The following is a 27,341-nucleotide window of genomic DNA, read 5'->3' as shown; positions in this document are numbered from 1 at the left end:
TGCGGCAGGATTAGCCAGCTCCTTCCAGATTTGAAAGAGTTCAGCTGAGTTGTCATATGTCTTAGAGATGCAGGCTTGGATGTGAGCTCTCTTCTTGGTGAAGACAGAGTCAGTATTGCTTTGGAGCAGGCAGCAGGCCCGTCTGTCAGAGGACGTAGAAGATGCCAACCATTTCCTCTCAGCCACCCTACACTTGCGTTTAGGGGTGACGAGGTCTTAGTCATACCTCACTGGGACTTGGATTTAGGCTTCATGTGGATCCTCATGACAGGGACAAGTACATCAAGAGTGTCAGAGATAGCAGAGTGGAGCATGGAAAGGGCTGTGTCAGGGTCTGAGTCAGCGAGAGGTGCAGGAGGGGGGAGAAAGAGGCGGCAAAAGCCTCAACTGACACACGCTTCATGGGTCGAATGAGTGAGAAGGTTGGTGGCAGTGTGGGGGTTGGCTTGGCCTGAGGGATGGATAGAGAGAGATGAGAGGAGAGGAGAAAGTGGTCACTGCAGGAGAGAGGAGAGGTGAGAGGGTTAGAGAGGGGGAGGTTAGAGGAGATCAGAACATCAAGAGTGTCCCTGCAGAATGAGTCGGGTCAGAGGGAAGAACAAAGAGAGAGCGTGTGTCGCAAAGGTCGCAAAAGAGTCCCATGGCAGGACAAAAAGCATCCAGGTGGATGTTGAAGTCTCCAAGATGGAGGAGTTGAGTGGTCGTGAACCATGTCTCTGTGAGACCAAGGACATCAAGGTCAAGTTTTTCCAAGCAAAGGCACATCTCAGAGGAGTGTTTGACAGCTGAGCGAGAGTTAAGAGTGGCGAGATGGAGAAGGTTGCCATCCTTGAAAGACTTCTGAGGAGGGGTACAAATCAAAGGTACTCCCTGCAGAAGTGTAGAAGGAGCCAGAGGGCGAGCAGAGACGGTAGAAGGAGAGGGCAAGGTAGCCAAGGAGGAGGAAGAGGGTGCCAGAGAAGTGGCAGAGGAGGGAGGCAAGGAAGCCGAAGAAGGGAGAGAAGAGACAGCGGGAGAGGAAAGGAAATTGATAAGGCACAGTAAGCGTCTACCAAAGAGAAGGAGGTTGGCCCGAGGTCCTTGTACCAAGACAGTGCCATTCAGGAAAATATTTGATGACCTTCGAGGAGTGGAAGGAAGCCAGGAGGGCCTCCCACCGTGTGCCACCATTCATGGGAGAGGAAGAGAAAAGGGAGAGCACAGAGACCATATGAAGAGTCCATAGGTCTGGCGAAGGAACGACAAAGAGGTTGTCGGTGAGGGTCTGTCTGGAGGAAGCGCTGGTGTTGGTATGAGCGTCAGGAATGCCTGAGTTGGAGACCAGGATATCCTTTTTGAACTTCTTCCTACCAGACATAGTGAAAAGGGTGGGATAGTCAATAGAAAAGCAGTTGGTGAATATAGGAGAAACAGAGATCACCATAGATGATGCGGAGGAGGGGGAAGAGGAGAGATGAGAGGGGGTGCGGGTGGGGAGTGAGAGAAGAACGGAAGGGGTGTGGGGGGAACACAGAGGGCGGAGCAAGCCGACGAGGCAAAACTAGCCAAGAACAAGTGGTAAATAGATAAACTAAAGTGAACTAGTCGGAGGGCTAGGGAGAGAGCACAAAAGAACACATAGAGGTATAGTGAACAACAACCAGGTTAGCAGGGCAACAAGAAACCAGAGCAGTCAATTAAAGAGAAGGGAGAACACAACAGTACATAAGACAATTCACAGCAAAAACAGAACAGGCGGCGGAATAAGAGCTAGAAGAGGGAACAAAACAAAGCAGAACACAGAGCAGTACATAGCATAAACAGGAAAGTTGACGAGGGACCTAGGAGAAGGAAGATAGCAGCAGTAACACAGAGCAAAAGGACCGAAACAGAGCAGCCGATGAAGAAACCATGGAGGGGGGAGAGCACAGCAGACACAGAGCAAAACTCCAAGGAAGAGAAGCAGCAGGTGGAGGGTGAGGGAAAAGGGCCGACAGGGGAGCAAGGACGCTCAGGGGGGCGCATGGGTATTGGCGAGCTGGAGAGGGAAGGGCGCGAGGCACACAATCAAGGGATTGTGAGCTGGAGAGGGCAGGGCGCGAGGCAGACGCAATCAAGGGATTGTGAGGGGACGCGTGTGCAGAGGACACGCAGTGCGAGCGAACCAAGGAAGGCGGGTGCGAGGAACCAATGCAAGTGAGGATCGCTAGGGCCCACATGGGCTAGGCTGTGCAGGTGCAAACGCATGGCCAAGGATGGAGAATACGTTGGATCAACGGATTGCAAGGGGACACGCGGGCCGAGGACGCATGGTGCTAGCAACCAAGGATGGCCGGTGCGGATGCGCAGTGTAGAAATGTGCAAGAGAAAGCACAATGCAGGCCGCACACAACAAAAATGAGACAAGTCAGAATGGAATCGGGGAATTGAAAGATCAAATAATAGCCGAGAGCAAAGTGCTCAAGGCCAATCAGGACCTGGTCACAGAGGTAAAAAGCCAGTTCTTTGAACACCATCAGGAAATGAGGACAGAGAGAAGCAGGTGTGAGAGTTTGGCAATGAAATTGAAAAACACAATCAGGCATTGAGGTGCCCTGAACAATCAGGATATGTGAAAGGGCTCTCTGATCTAGTGTTGATGCCCTCCCCATCAGGAACCTCATGCAAGTTAACCACAACTTCCTATGAGCCGACTGCGACTGTCCTCATTTTTTCCACCGACCAAGCCCAAGGAAAACATGAGGCACCTAGACTTACCCAGACCTAGCCAAACTGATCCAGAAGGCCAGTCCTTAGCAGAGATTGAGGAGTACTCACCTCTATCACAGAGAAGAGAAGGTGGCTGGATCAGTGTGACCTGGGAAGTTAAGAATAATCCTGTGAGTACTTCAGATGATGAACACTCCCTTGATGAGAAAATGAGGCAGTTAAAAAAATAAAATTGCAGAGAGACCACCTAGCTCGCTTCACTGGAGTAGAACATTTAAAGGTTCAGCCCATTAGGGGCATTCTAAAAACCTCTGTACATTTAGGGGAAGGGGGGAATTCGCCAGACTCCCTGGAAGGAGGGATGATGAAACCGGGTTCTATCCTGGGCCTAAAAGTAACTATAGGGAGAGTGACCCTGAGAGTTCACTTTTGCTGAGGCGAGAGGAGCCCAGACCGCCTGGTTCAGGGAGTTATTCTCAGTCTCATAAAGATAGGGGCAACTAGAAGACAGGGAAGGGAGTACTAGTAGTAGTTCTGAGTCAGAAGGTGGATGTACCCCGGTGCAGAAGAAGAAAAAGACAGGGAAAACAAGCAAGGGTTTGGGGAAATACCCAATAAGACAAATGAAGGCCATAAAGATATTCCTGACCCCATACCACAACAATGCCAACAAGCAAAATGAAAGGCAGAACGGACCCCTCAACCCGACCCAATCAAATGGTAGTCAGGCAGGGGTCCAGAACAATGATCCCTAAGACTGTGCCATCTATGTAAGCCTTAGGTACAAGGGTACCAAACCAATCCTGGGGTATGTATACACTTACGCAGCCCAGGGAAGGGGAACCAATCAGGTAAGTACTGCCCCAAAAACTTCCCTCCAAACTTCCCTCAGGAGAGAAGTGTCACTCCAGCCCCCAATCTCAACTTTTTCCTCAGATATCCCCGAACCAGAACTTACTAAATAATCCTCTTCTCTGTCCCTGGTTCCAAGACACTAGACCTCTGAACCCGAGAGAAGGGAGATTCAGGATGGAAAATTATGGAGGAAATTTCCAGTACCCGAGCTACTCCCGGAGAGAAGAGACAGTTACCCCTTTCGGGAGCAGCAAAGGTATGACTTGGGACCTCTGTACCTCCCAGAAAATGTCTTGCAGCTGGAGCGACAGGTCCAGCAACTGACCGACGACCTGGGGCACATCCTGAGGGCTCAGACCAACCCTCAACAAAACCCTACTTCCCAGAATTCCCCAACACCCAGGTCTGATGCCTCAGGGGGGAAATGACAGGAGGAACATTCGACAAACCACAGGTTCCTGAGGAGGGGGCCCGGGTGGAGAGGCGATGCAAAGCCCCATAGAAAACTTCCTTTCTCTCCCCGGCAGAAAACCCAAAAACCTCTCAGCCTGAAAGTGACTCTTCTATCCTCGGAAAGCTAGAATCCAAACAGCAAAGGGTAAGTAAGAGTGGCCAAAGAAGGTCCCAATTTGTGGAGAAACTCTGGATCATCCCCTTTGAAAGAGAAGAATCCCTGGAGGATTCAGGTAAGCAGTGCTTCTCTTTCAAAAACAGGGGGATCCCTCCCAAAGAAAAATGGGTCCCAAAAGACCTTGAGTGGGACTGGGTATGGAGACCGACCCAGAACCACCCCGCAGAACCTCATGGGACAGCCACCAGTCATGCAGCCTGTTGCCCCATGAACTTGGGCCTCTGGAACCTTGTGCACCCCTGAAGAATACCTGGTTGCTTTTTCCACTAACCTAAACAGCTGTTCAACTAAGGCGTGCCTATGCCTTTCTGCCTTCCTTGCCTTACTTAATCCTTCTTTTTGTTGCATTCTGTGCTTCTGGTGTAATTGGAATCCTAGTGTGTTTTAACATCTCTGCACCCCAATTTGCATTGCATTCTATGCCAGTTGTGCACATTTGAATCCTGGTGTCTTTTTTATAATGCTGCAAAGCCATTTTGCATTGCATTATGCGCCTCTGTGCAAATTTGAATCCTGCTGTGCTTTCTTAACAACTCTGCACCCTTTTCAGTACTAAAGTGTCCCCATTGAGTCTGTTTATTGCTTCCCTTGGCTACTAGGCCACCTGGTGAGTTTGTGCTGGTACTGTGCAGTGCAGATTCTTTTCTATCTTCCTCCTATCCTCTACCGCCCCCATGCACTCACCATCTCCCCTCTCTATTCTAACTGCTATACTATCACCCATCCTCCCCGCTAACGAAATCTGGAAGAAGAAAGTTTAAACAAACATCCCGACCACTAACCCTGGCCTACCTATCGCAGACACCTATGTCAGAGCAACCTCCAGACAGATTTTCACTGATATCCTGTTTTCTGTCCCCTCTCCAGATCTATGGACTCCTCATCTTATCTCTACTCTCACTCCTCTCACATTTTCACCCATTCATGGTGGCACTAGACGGGAAGTACTGTTGATGGGCTTCTCATCATCCAGGTGTATCATTAATGTCTTTCATAATGGCACTATTTTGGCTCAGGGTCCTCAACCCAACCTCCTCCTCCTTGACCGTACCTGCTACTCCTTTTTCAAGTCTCTCTTTCCCCGCTCCTCTGACTGGTGTACCATGCCCCTGTACCCCTCGTCGGAAAACCTTCAAAGGCAGTGACCTCTTACATCAAGCACACTTAATGCTTGCTCTGCTATCAAACACTCTGCCGGCATCTGCCTCCTCCTTGAAGACCTTGACCTCGATATCCTAGCTCTTACCGAGATGTGGTTCAATGCCAGCCTAGTCACTGCTTTTGGCTCGCTTTTCCCCGATGGCTATACGATCATCTCCAATGTCGTGCCCTAACCGTGCTGAAGGTGGGGTTTCCCTGATCTTCCCTGAGTGGGTCCCTTCTTCCCTCATACCCACCCAGCCTTATTCTTCCTTCGAGAGCCAAGTTTGCAAACTGGACATCTCTCCCACTTCCTCCCATTGCCACTATCTACAGGCCACCTGACTCTACCACCCTCTTCCTCTCTGAATGGGCTGATTTCTCCTCTCATCCACCTCTAAACTCCTTTTCCTAGGTGACTTCAACATTCACCTTAACTCCTCAATCTCAGCATTGACTCTCTCCATGACCTTTGCACCTTGCTCTCCCTCTCCATTCTTCCATTTAATCCTACCCTCTCGACTGGACACACCCTCAATGCCATCATACACACTGATCTCTTGCTCTCCATCTCACTCACCACCTCATTCTCCTGGTCAGACCATTCTCTCCTCTTGCTCACCTGGGCCTTCTTTGCTGTCTGACTGAACCTCCCCCAGCCCTGCCAACCACGTTGATGAACATCTGTCCGATGAAACTAGTGTCAGCTGCTGCCTTCGTATCTACCTTCACCCCCTAACTCCCTCTCCCACTCTCCCCAACTGCAGACTCTACCTCTGACTTCACTCTCAGCAACCTCTATCTTGCCATCCCTAGCATTCTTGACATTCTTGCCCCAGTCATAACGATCTGCCTGAAACATGCCTTCAAGCCTAACACCTGGTACGACTCTCAACTTGCAACCCTGAAACGTAAGTGCAGAGCTGCGGAACAGAAGTGGCAGACCTCAGGCTTACCCTCTGACAAACTGGCCTGTTGCCTGCTCCAAAGGCAATACAGACTATCATTTTGCTCCAGAAAAAGGGCCCACATCCAGGCTTGTGCCTTTGGTGCATCCAACAACACACCTGAACTCTTCAAAATCTGCAAGGAACTAGCCAAACCTTCTGCATTCTCCACCTCACCTCTTCCCTCCTAGGCCCTTTAAAATGCATTGGCCACACACTGCACTGCAAAAACTCAGGACATCCTGAGCACACTTGTGTCACATCCACCCTCTGCCTTTCACTCCTCCTTCTCTCCTATCACATCTGACGAGGTCACTAGAGTCGTCCGCTCTATGAAGATCTCCTACAAACAGGTCTCCTCCTGTTCTTCCAGAACTATTAAGGACAATATTGGCTTTCTTCCCCCTGTACTTGCTGATTTCTGCAATCACTCTTTTGCTTCTGGGTCTTTCCCCTCTTCCCTCAAGCACTCTTGTGTGTGCCCCTCCTGAAAAAGCCTTTTGCAGACCCATCTTGTCAGGCTAACAACTGTCCCATCTCTATCACCCCCCTTCCTTGGGAACTCTTGGAGAAGCTGGACTTCTCCCAACTGACCCAGCATACTGAGCTTGTTGTTTGCCTACACAACCATCAATCTGAATGCTGAGCATCCAGAGGCACAAAAACTGCTCCTCTGAACACCCGTGAAGAACTGCTTGCATCTCTTGATTCTAACTCTCCAGCCATTCTCATACTACTTGATCTCTCATCCATAAGGCTGTCTGGGACCAGGGCCCATGCTATCTACAACTGGCTCTCACTAAATATACTCCCTCCAGCGTCAACTCTCTGCGTGTCAAGTGATTTTCTAAACAACGAGCTGGTGGATGATCTCTTTCCGTGGCTGGCTCCTTCCTGTGGAACAGCCTCCCCCTTCCTATTCGTCTTGAGCCAGATGTCCTCAAATTCTGGAAGCTCCTCAAGACTTTTTCTTTTCACCTCCTCTTTCCCCCTCCCTCCTCTGCTAAACCCCACAGTTGTTGAGATTGGTGACCAGGGCCCACAGCACTAGCCTTAGGGACTCACTGGCCTGTGCTATCACTGGCCTGCACTTATTCATTTGCAGTTGACCACTCTCACCAAGTGATCTCTGCCAGTCACTTAACAGTTTGCAACTTACTCCATAGCACTTTCCTCCTTTTTACTCCTAGCACTTACCCCCCTCCCTTACCCCCCCTCTCTCTCTGCACTTGCACGCTCTGAATGCTCACAAGGCCTAGTAGGACTGCTTCTCTCTTTCATTGTTATATTTGCTTCTCACTCCCATGTTCCCTCCCTGTTGCCCTGTGGGTGCTTTGAAACACAATTTACTTGATGTATAAGAACCTTACACAAGCACAATAAATAAATAAATAAATAAATAAACTATTCAACCCCCAAAATGTGTGCCAGATAGAATAGAATTGGCGGCGTCCTTCCCCCACACTGCTTCTGAGAACTGCCCCCAGGTAAAGGGGGACAGCAAAGAATCAGAGGAAAAAGAGGATTCCCCAAATCCACCCATTGTTAGTTGCAAAATTATATTTACGGATTCACGAAACTGCGACAGAGAAAATTGCCCAAGATAACACGGTATCAGTTCAATCAGCTTAACTGTTCAACTGCCATGGCCGTGGTGTAGGTTTTGTTGTATAGAAGGTATGGTGGAGGACCTGAAACATAATACTTTTGGTATGCTCGGCGCTGAGGGAAAAAAGACTCCTATATTTTGCTCAGTATGTTCATAACACTGCGGAAGTGGATAGAGAATTTATTTGGTATAAAATGCTACATAACAGTAAAGGCAACTTGAATATCAGGGTTGCAACATTTCTGAGAAATATTTGTGCTCTGTTTTAAATTTCATAGAATATTTTCAATTTGTTAAATTCTTCTTATTTATGTTTGGTTTCCTTTTTATCATGTAAGAGTTTTGAGGATGAATTTTGATTGTGATTATGTGACTTCCTGAATTTTTGTTATGAAAACTAACCGTATGAATTTGGTATAAGTTTTACTATGTAATATGCATGAGGATTAATTGAGCTTTCTGACAATGTTATTACGTTTCTTTTTTGTGTTCGCCGTTGGTAAGAAAATGTGGAACTGTAAGATTATGAGATGTAATATTCATTTACTGGAGTGTGTACCATAAGAACCAATATTATAACGGAAAGCAAAGTTGGTGCATTTTCTTTTTGGTTTCATTTTATGCCTCTCATGATTACTGTGTCAAAGGGAAGGTCACTGGGTGGTGACAGTGTTAGGCAAAAATGTGCTACCTCATTTACCATCTGGGACAATGTTAGGAAAAGAGTAAATACATACAGATGAGACATAGAGTGCGTGTGAATGGGCTTTTCTCTGCATGCTGAAGAGAAAACGGTGTCATCTAAGGCACGTAGGTTACTGAATGTAAATAAGTCAGTAATATGAGCTACATGCAATAAGTGGATTCTGAATAAACTCACTGGGTTCTCTGAAGGTGTGCTAGGTCTGGGGGTTCTTCATAGTCAGCCAAGAGGTATCCCAATTATGGCAAGGGAAGTTTGTAGTATTATGGGGCGGTAGTATGAAGAACATGCTCACCACTATACCATAAAAATAAGATACCACTAAAAATGACCGCCAACATAGGCTAACACTATATGATCACCGAAATTGGGTAACACTGAACAACCTCTAACGGTAAGGCCAGTTTACCACCAAAATACCATAGTCAGAAAATTCCGCCAAATCCAGAATTTGACCCAAAAGACAAAACATCCTACATATATGGTGCTTTGGCCGAGAATATCATGAGGTTACACAGAAGGCATCCTGTATGCTTAACCCACTCTGAAGGTTATTGATAACGAGCAGATGTTTTCTGTGGCTTCTAGTGAAGCAAGTGAGCTACCACATGCCTCAGCACACTACAAAACCACACATTTTGGAAGGGCTCTGGATGACCTCCACAGGTTAGAGTCAAGTGCTCTGGAGAATTCAAGTTAAGAGTATAAGTGTAGTAGGGGGAAAGTTCTACTTCACCATTTCTGAGATTAAGTACAAGGGCTTAGAAATAGTGGCTTTAAATTGCTTGTACTTTTTTATTAATTATTTTAAATAGTCTTAAGTAAAGGCACCTCTCTCCATGTCCACAGACGTGACTGTACGCAGTGGAAAGTCCAAAGCCTGTATGACAAAACAGGCACCCTTTGTTCTTACATTGTGGAAGGGGGAAAAAGGAGGGATAGGGTGGATGCAAATACTACAAAACCACTGGCAAGTCAGAGTGAGGAAATTCAGAGTAAGGGGCGCCTCAGTCGGTGGTCAAAATCTCATCTGCATCTCTGCTGGTGGTATTTTCTGCAGTCTTGGAGGCCTTCTTTTTCTTCTTTTTCTGGGTTTTCCGGCTTGCAGAACTTAGCAGAAGTGCCTTCAGCCCGATATCCTGCACATCCAACTCATACTTGTATAGCTCAGGTTCCAGCGGCCCAATAGTGATCCTCATGGGCGCATTTGTCGTCAGCGGCACTGTGAACTTAAACTGAGCAAATAACTCTACCTCTTTTTCATAGAGGACATTTTAGGGCTGGAGCAACTCGTGTTTGGCACATTCTACCACACCCATCCAGGCTTTCTTCTCGTCTTCAAATGACCTGAGAGTAAACGGCATGGCATTGAACCGCTGTTCCACCTCACTGAAGAAGGCATGGGAGGTTTTCATCTTTAGGTCATATTGCTTGGATGGGTCCCTTTTGTATATGGTCGTCCTTTGTCCAGCATCCTTGGCCTTTCCCTCTCCCGAACTAACAAGGACATCCACAGCATAAACTTCATGGACCTCAAACTCTGCCTTCTCGTGATCCTTCTTTTGCTGGTTGGTTGGGTTCTGGATGATCGTTTTCTTCCCATCAATCACATGCTATTTCAGCTGATGTGACAACATCCCTTAAACAGCTGAAGAGTTGAATGACTGAGCGATCTTGTTCCAGGCCTCCGTCATCTGCAAATTCTGTTTCCTTGGTTTCACCAAATGTAGCGCTGCGTCAGCACACAGGTGAGCAGCCTTTAGAATATCTGCCTTGCATCCAGTCACCGGAGTTTCCTTTGTGGCTGCCACAACAAAGCTGTGAGCAACGTTGGCAATGAAGCCATCAACATGGACTCCCAAGTCAATTTTGACCAGGTCTCCTTCCTTAAGTAAATAATCTTGGTCACTCTTCAAGGGTGAGAAGTGACAGACACAGTGATTTACTGATATACTGGTTGGGAAAGCGATACCTTTTTTCAATTCTTTTTCCTTTTTGAAGATTTTGCCTGTCTCCTCCATGATGAGTGCATCGCTTTTCTCACACAGACTCAAGACAGAGCAACCTGGGGTGGTGGCATCAATGACAGTTCGGACGACCCGGTTGGCGATGTCCCCGTCCATCATGTATTTGGTCATCACCAGGTCTTCAGCGATAGTCTGCTCCTGTGGCTCATCGTCCCCCGACATCTTCAGCTAGCAGCACACACGCATACAGGACGGTGGCAGCGAGGGCAGGGAATTTAGAATTAAAAAAAATAGGTGATGCTCTGCATTCATGGAAGGTGCTGAATCAGATTAACCTATTCTATTAGAGTGTGGTAAAATTATTCTGTATGAAAATTGTTGTGATATGTTATGATGCAAGATTTAAAATGTTGTTTGTCTCTCTATAATGTGTGTTTACTTGCAGATATCCAAAAGTGATAAGTCCAAAGAGTCATGTCTTGGAACACATTTTTCTTTTGGGCCAAGTGGTGAAAGGGATAGAAATTCGTTTTGTGCTATGTACTTAATCTGTTTCTTTTCTATTCGATTCAGAGTCCATTAACTATATGTCCTGGCAGGGACCGGACACCGCTGGACCGGAGGCCACAGGACCGGAGGCCGCTTCCTGGAGATTGGAGTCCACCGAACGAAGTCCCAGGAAAGCCTCCGGACCGAAGTATGGAGGTGAAGATAAACAGCCCGGGATACATATTTACAAATTGAATGTTTTTTTCATCTTTGTGGAACTGCACTGGAAATATATAATCAATTAACCTTAATAGTACCCCCAGTAAGCTATTAATTGTCCCTCTAACATTATAATGCAGTTTGGGAAGCACAGTTTGAGATTCATTCTGTTTAGTGTTCTTCTATGGAGGAGAAAAATATGCACAGCAGGAAACTAGATGGGAAACAGTTTCTTGTTTAACTGAAGTTCCCATTGTTCTAGCAGGGAAGGAGCTGTTACATGAACATTCTTGTAATGTGATTGGTAGTAATCAAGAGGTGGCAGAGCCACGTCAGGGAAGGCTGGTCTAATATTGATGGACAGCCAGAGGAGATTTAAGCAGCTGAGGGAGGGGTGTAGTTCAGTTCAGTCTGAGATTCGGGTCCTATCTGGACAATGTGGGATGGTGTGCTCCGGGGACTGCAGTTTTTTTTTAAGAAAGCTTGGAGGCAGTGCAGAGAGGTGTCGGACTGCTGGTATTGGTGACTGGAATTCCAAAGGCTGTGTCCGTGGGCTGTGTGATGTGGCGTAGATAAATGCTGGCAGCAAGAGAAGCAGGCAGAACATAGAAGCAGACATCGAATACATTTGTAAGTTATGTAATTGAGGAGTACATGGGATGGATGACATGTGATCAGTTAGCTTAGGGTGCTAGATTATAACACAAAATGTTTTATTTTTATTCCTTTCTATCTGCAATTGTTTAAAAGAAAAAGAAAAAGAAATTAATCAGAATTTTTCGTGTTGGCATGTACTTGTGTTCTTTTCTTTGTTTATTTGTTAGAGGACGAGGTTGTGCTCGCCGTTGGCAGGAAAATGTGGAACTGTAACATTATAAGATGTAATATTCATTTACTGGCGTGTGTACCATAAGAACCAATATTATAACAAAAAGCAAAGTTGGTGCATTTTCTTTTTGGTTTCATTTTATGCCTCGCCTGATTACTGTGTCAAAGTGAAGGTCACTGGGTGGTCACAGAGTTAGGCCACCGTGGTAAAAATGTGCTACCTCATTTACCATCTGGGACAATGTTAGGAAAAGAGTAAATACATACAGATCAGACAGATAGTGTGTGTGTGTGATGGGCTTTTCTCTTCATGCTGAAGAGAAAACGGTGTCATCTAAGGCACGTAGGTTACTGAATGTAAATAAGTCAGTAACATGAGCTACATACAATAAGTGGCATTCTGAATAAACTCACTGGGTTCACTGAAGGTGTGCTAGGTCCGGGGGTTCTTCATAGTCAGCTAAGAGGTATCCCAATTATGGTAAGGGAAGTTTGTAGTATTATGGGGCGGTAGTATACAGGACATGCTCACCACTATACCACAAAAATAAGATACCACTAAAAATGACTCCCAACATAGGCTAACACTATATGATCACCGAAATAGGGTAATACTGAACTACCTCTAAAGGTAAGGCCAGTTTACTGACAAATTACTGCCAAAATACCACGGTAAGAAAATACAGCCAAATCCAGAATTTGCCCCAAAAGACAAAACCTCCTACAGGACACCAGATTCCAATCCAACCTCCTCACCAAAAAGGCCTTTGATCAATTAAACTCAGGACAGGGGGAGGGCCACCAAATTCCCCTCACCCCACTTCCTGGACAACTCCAACATTTTGATGGGAATGACATTTCCATCTAAGGCACTGCAGATCTGGAAATAAAAAGTGAACGACATTGACTGAAACATCCGGTGATAGCCGTGACTCCAGAGGGCACACCTTGTTTACTGGGGAACGATCTTCCAAGGAGGTTATCACCTCTGACCGACTGTGTAAACAAGGTCCGCTGGACATAGACTAACCAGCGTATAAAATTTAAAATGACTACCAATTATATAACCAGGAATGGTACCTGCCATTTAATTGATCAACGTTCTAAGAATGTAGAATTCCATTTAAAGAAAAACCAAATCTCAGACATCACTGTCATCTCTGCAGGAGAACAAACTGGTGATGGCACGCCATTCTTGAAAATCAATCTTCCTCCCTGTTTTAAGTGGCAATCCACACTGGAAGGGAACACCCTAAAATTATACACCAGTCCAAAATCAGAAGAAACATTGAGTCCTGTGAAACCAGACAAGGAAGAACCTGCTCAAAGTCTGACGGACATTCAGAAAAAGGGTGAACAGTTGTTTTTCCCCAGTTAAAAGAGGGGGAGAGTATGCCTGAATAATGGAAGGAGCTTAATCAGCAAATAATTATTCAGGAAACTCCCAAAAGATCAGATCTTTCCCACATTTAAATTGATTGACAAATGGGAAGTAGGTCTGGAAACTCCAAACTCCAAATATCTCCTGGCTAGCAGGTGTATGCTAAACATGTCCATTGGTAACAAAACCATAGAGCATAATAGTTGGGTTGTGAGAGATGTCCCTTCTGCCTTTTATTTGGGAAGTGACATTCTCAACCGATTCACAATCAATTTGGACCTAATTGATAATAAAGCCTGGTCACGAATGGGGGGTAACCCCATGGGCTTTGACAACACAGAGAAAGCATTTTGGTCAGCCCAATTGCTGCCTTATGCCGTTGAAGTTCAAAGGCGAGAAGAGGTTACCATTGAACCCTTGTGGTCCTTTAATTGAGGTAAAACATCATACCATGGAGGGTATGCAAAATAACTCTTACGCCAAATGACAAGACAGACTCAGGAAGTTGACAAAATGTCCCCTCCGACTGTTTTATTTTCAGTTGTCTAAAACAGGCAGTTACAACAGACATCAACTCACGTTGCACAGCATAGTCTAAACACATTTCATAAAAAACATTCTTATATAGCAATACCTTATCATTTGTGATGTCATACTATGTGGCAAACTAAGAAAACCTATGCAGGATTGTGATAGGTTCAATGGGAACATCTATGTATACTTTCTTTAGGGGATCGGGTTGACATTGGGTCTCTACAGCCAGGTGGACAACTTATGCCCAACCCTAGTGCAGGGCATCCTCATCAGTTACTGGATACACAGTGCACCATTGGCACTCAAACTATAAGGCCCTTTGTTATATGGCCTTCTACAATTGGTTGGCATGCTCATGCCGTTCTGGAACATTCGGCTTGCTAGCAGCATGTAAGCTGGTACCCCAGGTGCTGGTGGGTGGACTTGACCGTGTCTCTCCACCCAATTAGCCCTACATCTTTCATCGCTCATGCCTTCTGCCATTCAGACTGTCTTTAAACTTGGCCTTGCAAAGTATCACTGCTCCTGAGAATAAAAGGGAGTATAGGCACATCCTTATCATAGCTCAGGTCTGCACATCCACTCCTATTTTCATCCTCGACTCACATGACAGGAGACTGTATTCCGGCCTGTTTTGCAGAATTTAATTGTCGTGAATTGATAGACTTGGCACTGATGGGACCTCATTACGAGTATGGAGGCAGCCATGCCCTTAACAAGGGCATGGCTGCCTCCATACTGGGTTCCAGGACCAGGTTCCCTGATTGGGGAAATACCGGGACATTCCGACTTTGGAGGGCCCAGTATTTCTTCCTTCAGGGAACCCGGACCCGGTTCTTCCCCATTCCTATTCGAGCCCCCATAGGACTCAATGGGAATGGGGAGGGAGCTAACAACGGGCCCGTTAGTAATGGGCCCGTTGTTAGCTCCCTGGACCCAGAGCCGGTCCCGCGAGGGAACCTCGTAAGAGGGCGGAATGGGATTAACGGCGCTGGCACTATTACCGGCGCTGTTAATCCCATTCCACCCATCTTGTAATGAGGCCCATGGTGTTCTTTCCTCCCACCTTAGCAAGGGCTGATTCAGCTTCTCACGTCCACGGATAGATAACCAGTTCTTGGCTGCTCCATCCTTTGACACCAGGCCAGACAGCTATTCCAGGCTTTACCTCGATCTTCAGCTGTTTCCTCGCTGCGACACAGCCCTCCGATCCTTCTTTCTTCATGGGTCTGAGCTTACTAAATATTTGACTCCGATGTCCAGAACTCTACATAATGGCAGCAAGCCTGCAGTCTCTTCACTACATATAGCTAGCCTTTATGATTACTTAATCTACTTGCGTTACAGCACCTGTACAGTTATAAAACGGCTTGCATATTCTGAAGTGCTCTTCACATGTGCAATCTTCATTCCGCATATGAAAGTCTTCTAGATTCTTGAATTCGTCATCAGATTCTATAAGGTCTATGCATCTTCTTCTTCGACCATTCTTCTCAGTACATCACGCTAAATTTCTTGTGATGTCACCAGTCTCTTGTCTTCTCATCTTAATATTCCTTCGGGGACCTTCTCCAAGAGATTGTCATCTCTGCCAGGGTACATTACATAGGGTCTTCTCAACGGATACCTTGACTCAAAGACTCTTTGTGGAATAGTCACTATCACTGGCGTTGCGCACGTCGCTATTTCTGGCTTACAACATATAGTCAGAATGTGGGGCGGGACTTCCTGCAGAGGCATTCACCTGCTCCTCTACACCATCCCAGGACAGGTGCAGCAATTCACTTTTCCCCCTTAAAAGTAAGAGAGGACAGAACCTCAGACATCAGGACGCCTATATAAATTTAAATTCCCATCTCCAGCAACAAGGTTTGTATTTAAATCTGACACCTCTAGTAGACCTAGAACACAACGCCATTCGAATATTGGTGGATAACATTGACCCTCAAAGTATCACTTTGGGCGCAGACACCTTTATTGGAAGGGTGGTTGATGGCCAACATTTTTCTATTGATTTAGGTAATTAAATCATGGGACCAATCCCAAACAATGGTTTTGACATCAGCAACGGTATTCCTCCAGAAAAGATTTTCACTAGGCATGGGGGGAATTTCATAGTGTACTCTTCCTGTCCCTATGAAGTGGAAGAGGTGACTTGTGACATTAAGAGGGAGGAGGTAGTGTTCAGAGTCAAGGACCACTACCTCAAATCCCTAGAACCTACTGTCCAGGTCAACACCATCAAAAGAGACCTCTCCACCCAACTGGAGGATACCACTGACATTGCCAACCCCAAGGTCTTTCCAGGTTTCAAGCAGATGGTCAAGGAAGGGATCAATCTTGCTGATGCCTGTGAGACCGAGGATCAAAGACAAAAACTGAAACAGGTCTTCCTGGAATTCCAAGATATCTTTTCATTGGACTCATACGATTGTGGACGCACATCCATTCCTTCAACCACCATACCTACAGACCCCGAGATGGCTCCAGTATTTGTCAAACACCACCTAGACTGCAATAGCTACTGTGCTGTACTTCAGGGGTTGTCCTATAATAGACAGGTGAGAGAGTTTTTGGCTGGTGTCCACAAGTAAGTTGCAATCAACATGATAAAAGGTTTATTGAAATCCTTGCAAAGATTCCATGGCCTCAATGAGGAATTAAAGTGGGTTTGCTGAAGACGTGGCAGTCTATGTCCTTTGCAACAGAGAAGGTTTGTCGAGGACGTGCCAGTCGGTGTCCTTGGCAACAGAGAGCGATTTTTTAATGCATCAAAGTTCATGTTCTTTGCAATACATTTCTTGTGGTTCCTGCACTTTGTGTTCTCTTATGAGCCTCAACATTTTTATGGGCAGCACACCGAACTAGTGCCTGCAAGAATGTGGGAGTTATACATGACGTACTACTGGCCGGGCAAGCAGCCCTTCAAGGAATTTCTGAGAACAACAGATAAAAACGCAATACTTGCAGTGATCAGTCGAGGAGAAGGGTCAGTTATGTCCTTGAACAATCAGCAATCCAAACAATGACCACACCTGAAAGATGAGTACATTAGTTGTACTTTCATGTAGGGAAATAAGTATGTTTTTTTTAACTTAATTTGTTAACTTATTTGCACATGAGGAGAGGATTAATTAGAGTAACTGTGAAACAGTTGATTCCACCTCCCATGTCTACAGCATAAGGGATGGTCGTGGGGAGTCGTGTAGGGTCTGTAATTGATTAATCCAAGTGGCCAATAATAAGAAAAGTAGTTTAGTCCTGAGGAAGGCACCAACGGAAGTGGAATCACTATTTGTGTAGACCTTCGAAACATATGTCGAAATGGAATACTTTGATGTCCTTAAAAGGTATTTACTAAGATCATACGTTTGTAACTAAATGTGTTTATGTTTTTTGTTATTTTGCGTAGGAGGTAAAATACCTACAGGTTCAATTTAGTATTTTTTGCTTCTTGCTTATTTTCTCTGTATGCTATATATCAAACACCAGAAAAGCTATGGTAGGTTTAAAAAGGGTTTGTAATAACCCTTTCATCGGAAATGTGAAAGTAGAATAACCCATTCCAGCGTTGTCACACATGCCACAGAACCACTCATTAACCGTCACTGGAAGTTTACCTCCAGTTCGGAGCCACAGGAGCAAGGAATTATGCGTATGAAAATTAGACCAAAGGTAAGGCTCCAGAACATTGGGGCTCATTACGAGTTTAGAGTTGTGGGGAAAAAGTAGAGGTAATACCATTTAACTAAATGTTTCCTGGAACGCCAAACTACAGGTTTGCTGATATTACCTCTGCTTGTATTACCTGATGGTAATATCAGCGGTTTTTTAAGGTAAAGTGGAGGATTTACCTCCAGGTAACTCCCCCAGTTTACCTCCAAATATTTGCATGTGTTAATCCCCATTTAATGGAGTCCATAGGTGTGAAGAATTCGACCACCCATATGGTGGGTGTGCGGTGGCCTGGGATTTTTAGAAATATTTAATTAAATGTAATGATGGTAGACCAACCTCAGGAAAATGTGTGGGGCTGATCTACACACATTTTCCTATGCTCACACCACGATTAATGCATAGACCCGTGCACTCTGGGTGGACACAGCCTACAGGCACAGTATGACCTGTCATATTTATTTGGAATGTGACAGTCAGAAGTACACTATGTCATCTCCAGGAAGGGCGAGGGCCAACCTTCCCCCTGCCATGGTCAGGTAATTAACTAACAAAGGCTCTATGGATCCACCCTGCTCTTTTCTAAGGGCCCTGCAGCTGGTGGCAGCGATTAACATACCAAGAGAGGGGGTATTACCCAAGTTGCCCATGACCGAATTGGCCGCAACCGAATTGGCTGATTTTCTTTGCCCCCGTTTTGACTGAAAATATATGTGGGGGTGGGTTTGGGGTAATAAATAATACAGGGGGATTGGGCAGGGGGCTGCCACGGGTTTCCCCCGCATATATTTTCAGTCAATACAGCCGCAAAAGATTCGGCCATATCGGCCACAGGCAATTTGATACAAGCAATTTGTATACATCCATAGAGGGTACTTCAAACAGGCCCACATGGATCTGCAGAGATTAACAAAGGGGACAGGAAACCGAACAACCTTTCACATGTAACTGTGTCAACCAGAAGCCAGCCCCCAACCTCAGTAACAATGACAGTAAGCTCTCATGTCTGCGACTGTTGTTTAATGAAGGCCTCCCGCCAGGAGAGCCCCATTCATAAGGGACGAGAATGTGGCTTGCAGGAGCCCAAGAGTCTGGTCTCGCGGCAGCTTCAAGAAAGACCTGCTGCTTTAATCAGGAACCACAGAGAGATCCATTAACCAGAGAGACTCTTTGATCAACAATAGACAGGAAGATGGATCGGCCTTAGTGTCACAAGGGAATGTGGCCAGAGCTCTTTCTGCTAAAAGGATTATGCTGTTTTAGTTCTGTGGCACTCCTTGTTCCTATTTTCACCCCTTTACCTTTTCCTGTTGCAAAGCACTCTGGTTATGACCTCACACATATAGAACATTGTTGGTAGGGATCCCAGGATTGGTTTTCTAAGTTAGGCTTAGCCTACACCAATCACATGGACCACTTGGCTTTAAAAGAGGGCTGGAGCCCCTTTTTAAGGAGATAATCTGAAGACTTCACAAGAGATAAGCAAGGAGAACTCAACCTTGGACCATGGCTGAAGGCACAGTATGCCTTACATCTTTCACCAGTGAAGGAAGTACAGGATATCCAAAGAGGGAAGCAAGATCCCTCCCCAGGCAACAGAGGAAGATACAGAACTCAGAGGACCCTCCAGCCGCTCCAGAACCGATACCCAGCCAGCACAGACCGTGCCCTGCCAGGCTCTGCAGCAAGCTTCCTAGATAGGAAGTTCCAGGTCTCTCAATCTACAACCAAGGACAAGGCAGATGCCTGCAACACATTCCTCAGCTTTGTGCCGTCCGCCTTAAAGGATGACACAAGTGCAATGAAGGAGCTGGTAGAAGTGCAGTGACTAGCCTCTGCCGACTCCCGCCTTCAAGCAACCTTTCGAGGCAGTCGAGTTCCCCCGCTGACCATTGTCAAGCAGCGGTCGCTTAAAGATATCCCAGACATCTCGACCAGAGCTTTCGAACCGCCGATCAGCATTGAGACGATGATTCCGGACCCCCAAGACTTCATGTAGGCCAACCTTCAGCCGTTCGTCCTGCTTCCCTCACCGAACCATCGTGCCACCTGATATCAGCAGCGACTCCCATCTTGAATTCTGTCACAGAAGCTTGCAAAGTACCCTGAAGCCGACTCGACCCAGTTGAGCACCAAGAACATCTACAGCACAAGGTACAATGTGGTTCTGTGCCCCTGGTCCTTCTTAGATGGCCCTTAGAGACATGTTGAGACCCATTGCTCCCTTTGTGCTAAAGCCAAGAAACCTTACAAGTTGTTGTGGTTATTAACCATACTGACTCCCCTCCTCTCTGTATCCAGAGGGCATCAATTTTCCTTCTTTGAAACTGTTTGTCCTCTGTATTCTGTTACAGGGAGGGTTGTATTTCGTAGTGCAGTTAGACTGTTCTGATTAATAAAGTAGATATTTTTAATACAACTTTTACTGGAAACTCCTTTTAGAATTGAGTAATAATTGTATTTTTGCTGTGTTGCAACTAACCAATGATCCATGACTTTTCGGATATTAGCCTGCCGTTCCGTCCACATTACCAAATTTGGACAAGGAGGTTTATAATTTGCTTGTTATTCCAATCTGTTCAGATCCCTTCTAGTGTATTAGAGGTGTGGGGCTGATTGATGTTTTCGAAACCGATATTCACCCCTCGACCACTGGTACCCTGCAAGTTGATTCGTCACAATAGGACTCCATTGGTGATTTCTGCCAGTATTACTTCCGCTGGTATTACCGGATGATAATACTGGCGATTTCTGAAGGTAAAGTGGAGCAGTTACCATCCAGTAATATCGCTGTGGTAATACCAGCAATCCCCAATGGAGCCTGGTGTACTCCATTACATAATTAACAACGGCTAATCGCCACTTGTAATCAGGTGGTATTACCGCCAGAGGTAATCCATGGTAAAACCACCCGACCAAGTGCCTTAGAGGGCAGTGCTATTTCAGACGTAGTTTAATCCAACCCAAGACAGACAATTCTCAAGGCTGCAGACAACTACATACCTTGTTTTACAATTTTCTGGAGGAAAAAAGCTTCTCGGCTGTGACAGTAAGCATAAAAAAGGAACTTTTGCTACAATTGTTATTTCAGGCCTTGCTATGTCTGTTTCCTAGCAAGTGTCCATGTCACAATCAGTGACTATCTGTGCCTGAGAACAGGAAGGTTGGGGGTTCGAACCTAGCCTGGGATGGCAGAGGTTTGACATGGTGATGATGAGGATGCAACGTTAGGTAGCTCTTAAACTGTTTACTATGTATAGGTCACACTGAGCTGTTGAACCTCTGTAGTGGTCACCCTCCCTTTCTCAAAACCCGGACATGGTTTTTGAATAAAAGAAAAAAAACTCGGGATGGAGGGACAGACACCCCAATTCCTGGAAACTCCTGGAAAAACCACAGCATCTGGTCACCCTTAGGGTAGACTCCAACGATTGCTGGGATGTTTGTTGATCCATCTGTTCCTGTGATTCGTGGGATGTTTGTGGATCCGTTAGTTCCTGTGATTGTTGGGATGTTTGTGGATCCATCTGTTCCTGTGATTGATGGGATATTTGTGGATCCGTTAGTTCCTGTGATTGGTGGGATGTTTGTGGATCCATCAGTTCCTGTGATTGGTGGGATGGTTGTGGATCCGTTAGTTCCTGTGATTGGTGGGATGTTTGTGGATCAGTTAGTTCCTGTGATTGGTGGGATGTTTGTGGATCCATCAGTTCCTGTGATTGGTGGGATGGTTGTGGATCCGTTAGTTCCTGTGATTGGTGGGATGTTTGTGGATCAGTTAGTTCCTGTGATTGGTGGGATGTTTGTGGATCCATCAGTTCCTGTGTTTGGTGGGATGTTTGCGGATCCTTTAGTTCCTGTGATTGGTGGGATTTTTGTGGATCAGTTAGTTCCTGTGATTGGTGGGATGTTTGTGGATCCATCAGTTCCTGTGTTTGGTGGGATGTTTGCAGATCCTTTAGTTCCTGTGATTGGTGGGATGTTTGTGGATCCATCTGTTCCTGTGATGCACCTGCAATTTTCATATGTGATGGGATAAACCCTTCCTAAGACCCCCTTTATTTTCCTGGGTCATCCTTTCAGTACTAATGTTGGGAGTTGGCGCTGGGTTGTCATAAGGGGCGTACGTAAGGTAACTTTACACTACCTGGGGAAACTACAACAGATAAGAACACTATAATAATTAGATAGAATTGCTTATAGTGAATTACTTTTATTATTTCTTTTTAGTCATGGTTAGTCACTATATTGTTACATGAGTGCAGACTCGGCCATGCTCCTCTGAGCACTTTGAAACACTTGCCTGTGTATAGGCGCTTTATAAATAAACAATACCATACCATACCATACATGCATTTCCTTCATACTGATTCTGATATTTGAATGACTTTGTTGTTATGTTAATTTTTATTATACTGGTTATAGCATTTGTTGTACAAAAAAAAGTTATAAAAATTGAAAAGAAAAGAGAAGAAAAAAACTCTGCACTAGTATAAACATCCTCAGGTGAACTCCGTAATGGCTCCAAATAGCTATGGTTTTCGTATATCGCTCCCTCCATCTTAGGCCGCTTCGATAGCATTAGCGGCTCTCGTTCCGCCTTTGCTAATTGATATAATGAATGCAGTAACTCCAAGCCATTCTATAATAAGAAAACACTCAACACCTATTATACTTTCAATCTGTTTGATGTCATATTTATGACCTATAATTACAGTGAATTGTTATACAATGTATAATTAATAGCTGTTCCTGCCTATGTATTAATGAGGACAGAAAGTCCGGGGACAGCAGCTGAATACTACTCATCCTGCTTATCTCCATAAGATCCACCATATTTGTCGATTTCATTTGTTAGTCTTCAATTAACTTCTTAATTATTCATCCTTACTTTCTGAAGTTAAATGAGATTTGCATGCGTTCTGCATACAAATATCTGCATTAATGTATTAATGATAATTATGCTTGACAACTAGGAAGAGCATCCTTTAGCCGCAGAGGATCACTTAGTGGGTTAATGCGCCTGCCGTCAAAAACTGAGCAGAGCCTGACGGTGAAAACAGAGAGGCGTGGGCAGGATTGTCTAACAAGTGAGGCCTGAGGCTAATGTAGTTGGACCCACCGCAGTAACATTAACACCTAGAAGTGCCCACACAGTGCTGCTGAGTAGGTATTTACAGATTTTGGGTGGACTTTGCCCGGTCAGGCCCTGCACTGTCTACGCCTCTGGGAAGCAAGTCTGATTTGCTGTCCAGCCGACTCAGTCCGTCCTCTTGCGGGGGTCGATAAACTGAGTACCAGTTAGTATGTTGCTATCCTCGATCAGTATTTCAGTGAGTTGGGTGAGATCTATGTGGTATCATCAGCCACCTGTTCCTCAACCACTTTTTGTACGATTTACTTTCAATGAGAGGGGCGGGGCCTAAAACCATTTCTCCCACTTGCCCTTCCATCTACCCCATCAGACACCTTCCAGCCCTATGCGTCCTCTTTAACATACAGATGCTAAGACAGGTATGTGGGTCATGCGAAATAAAGGTGGTCGAAGTAACTGTGGTTGACAAACCACAGATTATCAGCATTTAAAAGATATAGGGACTCATTATGACCCTGGTGGTATGGGTTTAACGGCGCCGTTAAACCCATACCGCCCTATTATGAGGCTCTCTCGCGGGACCCGCTCTGGACGTCTGGTCAGACCAGACGTCCTTTGCGGGTCCCGCGAGGGGACCAGGGAGCTAACCCATTCCCATTGAGCCCTATGGGGGCTCAAATGGGAATGGGGATGGTCCGGGTTCCCTGAATGGGGAAATACCGGGCCTTCCAAGGTTGGAATGGCCCGGTATTTCCCCATTCAGGGAACCCGGACCGGACCCGAGTTTGGAGGCAGCCATGCCCTTATTAAGGGCATGGCTACCTCCAAACTCATAATGAGGCCCATAGACCACATCACAAACGTATGATATTTTATCAGTTAGGTATTACATGGTTTCCTCACCCAAGGCGATGCTACTTGCTTTGTTGAGTTCGGAAATACACCTGTGACCTGCGGATCACACACATGTTCGTGCAGCATGCTCTACTTCCTCTGAGTTATTTTGCGCACTCATTCTGAGCGTATTATTTGTATTTGTATTGTATTCAACTTCTCAAGCGCTTTACACCAAAGCGCTGTAAATAATTAGTGGGATGTTACAAACAAGTCATATGCTGACAATTCAATACAGAAGAGTACAGCAAGAAATTGAAATGCAACATTTATCTGGGGCAAAGATATATGTCACATTTTTAGACCTTAAAACTGCATTTGACTCTGTGTCAAGGGCTCATTTGCGGCGTATACTTGAAACCCGTAAAGCCCCACAGAAGCTGATCTCCATAATTGCTTCATTGTATTCTCAAAATCAGGCTAAGGTTTGCTATAGATCAAGGGGGGGTGCACAAATGCGTTTAATGTGAGCAGGGAGTGAGGCAAGGATGTGCCCTTGCTCCCCTGCTTTTTAACATATATATATATGCAAGACATTATTGACGCCTTGCTGAAAGAGAGTCAGGATCACCCAAAAATGGGTTCAGAAAAATATCCGGCGCTCTTTTACGTGAATGATGCAGCAATCATTTCTACAACCCCAGCGGGTTCAAGAAAGGCTCTATTCATTTTTTAGACTAAGGGCCTCATTACGACTCAGGCGGTAAGGGTTTTACGGCGGCGTAAACAGCGCCGACCCTTACCGCCTGAGTACAAGGTCCCTTAGCGCCATGGCGGATTTAACACCTGCTTTTAGCAGGTGTTAAAATCCATGGCGCTAAGGGACCATGGAGTTAATTACGCCACTGTAATTTACGGTGGCGTAATTAACGCCTTCCCCACTCCCATTATGCCCTATGGGGCAAAAATGGGAATGGGGAAGGGTAAATGGGGATTGGGGACTTACCGCCCCGCCAAGGTCGGAATGGGGCGGTAAGTCCGCCAACCACCATGGCGTAAACGTAGTTTACGCCATGGTGGTAAAGTCACGGCCCAGGCGGTAACTTACCGCCTGGGTCATAATGAGGCCCTTAAATGTTCAGAGCTAAAATTGGAATTAAATGTCGAAAAATCAAAGATTATGATTTTCCGGCCTTGCTCATCAAAATAAGGTCTAGTCTCTTTTAATATTGGGAACATTTTGTTTGAGCGGGTAGACTTTTTTTTGTAACTCTGGGGGTTAGATTCCAGGAAGTTAGGAGCCGCAAATAGTTTAAGCAAAAATGAGTATGGAAAAATATAATGGGGCTATAAACTCTTTCTTTGCGAGTCATTGTAGGGGTGCAGTCCCCCCTCCCCAAAACTATTCCAGAATCAATCCTGTCGAGCAGCAGTATATGGGGCAGAATTATCGGGATATATGCATTTAAATATCATGCAATCTTGTGAAAGGAAATTTTAAAGAAAACTGATACGTTTGCCATCGAGCACGTCGTCCTCTTTAATATACTTGGGATGATGTGTCTTACCTGTGACGAAAAAGGTGAGTTTTGATCCAGTGAAATATTGGATAAGACTGTGACAGCAAGGAAGTACTAAGATCCTACCGTGAAGTGCTAGTACAGCTTCTAAGCTCAGAGGGTGGCAGATGCTTGAAATGGCCGAAGTTATGTAAAAAAAGGTCTATCGAAGCCTAATTTGAGCAACCTCTGGACAGAACCGATCTCTTGTAACATGAGTGGAACAGAGAGAGTGAGCTTAGCCATTAATAACTGGGTCAGAGACGATTTAATGTGTGATACCCTTATACTGTCCAACGGCCCTAAGTAGTAGGGCCTACGAGAAACTTTTATATTTTCGCTTCCGATTAGGGACGTTGGCTGTGGTGAGCTTTACGTCCCTTGGAAAAACCAGGAGTCTGCTCTATGTCCCATGTGTTTGTTAAAAAAAGAAGACATATTGCATCTTTTGTTGGTCTGCCATAAGGCTGAGATACTTGAGACCGATTTCTAATTAACGATGGGATTCGAAGCTCAAGGCAGACACTGCTATTTTTAAGTAACCGGCAAAATATTTGTGTTGTATTTGCAACATTTCGATACATATACAGAGCTTGGTTGTTAAGAGCTAAATCCCTTAATAGATATAATAGTTGAAAACAATAAAGACTTTGTAATTTTCTTCTGGTGGAGCGAGGTATGACCACTTCAGTACCCTGTCTGTTAAGGCTGCAAGCTATGCTCTCCTTATAATAATAACTGTATAATGGTGTTGTGTCTTTTATTGTTTAGTATTAACGAATATTGTATATTGTTCTGTATTGCTTTTATCGTTTTATGACTGAAATCAAGCTTTTATTGATTGATTGATTGGTTGAAATACAACAATACAAAAGTAAACCATAGGTTAGATTCATTTTAGATTAGAAAAAGAGATAAAACAGCTTTGCCCGGAGATTTTATGAATTTTCCCATTCCAGGAGTGGGGTGTGGACATCAGGGACTGCTGAAGATGTCTGAGGGCTCATGGGGGGCCAGTCCGCATGATCTTTGGGCCACCCTTGCCTCCCATTGAGAAAAACAGTCTGAGACACCCTTGGGGTGCGTAAGTTATAATGGAGACATAGGAATGTATAGCTGCAGATTATCATGGGATATGCAGCCAGCGGTGAGCTGAAAAACTAAGGGCCTGATTCACAAAGCATATTTCAATAGGAACATTTCACTGAAAAACACTTGATAAATAGGGCCTTAAATGTTCACTGAAAACCCATAAGTCACTCTTTGTCAGCAAGTTGCTAATGTAGACAAAACTGGAGTAAAAAGGCAATTAGATGATAGGAACATTGCTGGATACTGCAAGAGGCCTGAGGGAAGTGACCGCCTCAGGGCACATGCAAATGCAACCTGTATTGTGTCTATTGCAAAGTGCATATTGAATGGACTAAATTAGATAGGTATGTTACTGTGTTACAAGACTGCCAACATGTGGGAAGCTGCTCTGGGCCCCACACTAGGCGTGGGCCTATTTCGACTGAAAAAGTTGAAAGGCCCTGACTCCCTACCTGGAGGTGTGCATCTTTTGGGGTTGGACTAAGGTAGCATCTATTTCCTGTCACCGCCTCTTAAGTACCGCTGGTACTTTCCTTGTGACACAGAGGTTTCAGACCAGTACAATAATAGCTCTGAAAGAATTGCTGAGGCTGCTCTTCTTTGATTTCTTTAAAATAAATATATATCTCCATTACAGAGCAAATGCACTGTGCTGGGTGCGCATGGCTGTGGGCTGAGGCAAGGCTCTGGGACCTGTGACCAAGTAATTCCTAGTGACATCTCTAATGTTACACTGGGGAAATGAGGCTTCCCGTTTTAGGATGGACTCTAATTTCTAGTGCACAGCAAATGCTTGATTATGTTGCAGTTCATTACATACGTCAGAAATCAATGTAGTGTGTTGATTTTATTCTGCTTGGTGGCATTCCCTACATGTGCATGGAAGAAGGATTTTATTATGCCTGGTCTTTTGTTGCATTATTCGCTTTTGCAAGAATGTGTCAAATAGAAAATCAAATGTAATAGTTGAACGTATAACATCTAAATGATGAAATCAACCGTAGACACAGTGCCATTAAAATCTGCTAGCGTGACCTCAATATTTAAGCAATATTACTCGAGCAGGGGGGCGTTACCGGGCCTGGTGGAAGCCCG

The 27,341-nt window shown here is 45.3% G+C and overlaps 1 long non-coding RNA gene and 1 pseudogene across 1 annotated transcript in view; one reads left to right on the top strand and one right to left on the bottom strand.

Annotated features, from left to right (window-relative positions):
- LOC138527251 (uncharacterized) overlaps positions 1-12,187 on the top strand; it is a 122,002-nt gene extending 109,815 nt beyond the window's left edge. Inside the window, exon 3 of the long non-coding RNA XR_011283830.1 lies at positions 11,114-12,187. This is a non-coding gene — a long non-coding RNA (uncharacterized lncRNA). The remainder of the gene's footprint in view (positions 1-11,113) is intronic.
- LOC138527480 (proliferation-associated protein 2G4 pseudogene) lies at positions 9,355-10,789 on the bottom strand (annotated as a pseudogene).
- Positions 12,188-27,341: the final 15,154 nt, after the last annotated feature.

The sequence above is a fragment of the Ambystoma mexicanum genome, chromosome 14 (genome assembly GCF_040938575.1).
Source record: "Ambystoma mexicanum isolate Mex_15411 chromosome 14, UKY_AmexF1_1, whole genome shotgun sequence".
Classification (NCBI taxonomy): domain Eukaryota; kingdom Metazoa; phylum Chordata; class Amphibia; order Caudata; family Ambystomatidae; genus Ambystoma; species Ambystoma mexicanum.
This window is presented reverse-complemented; position numbering and strand designations above follow the sequence as displayed.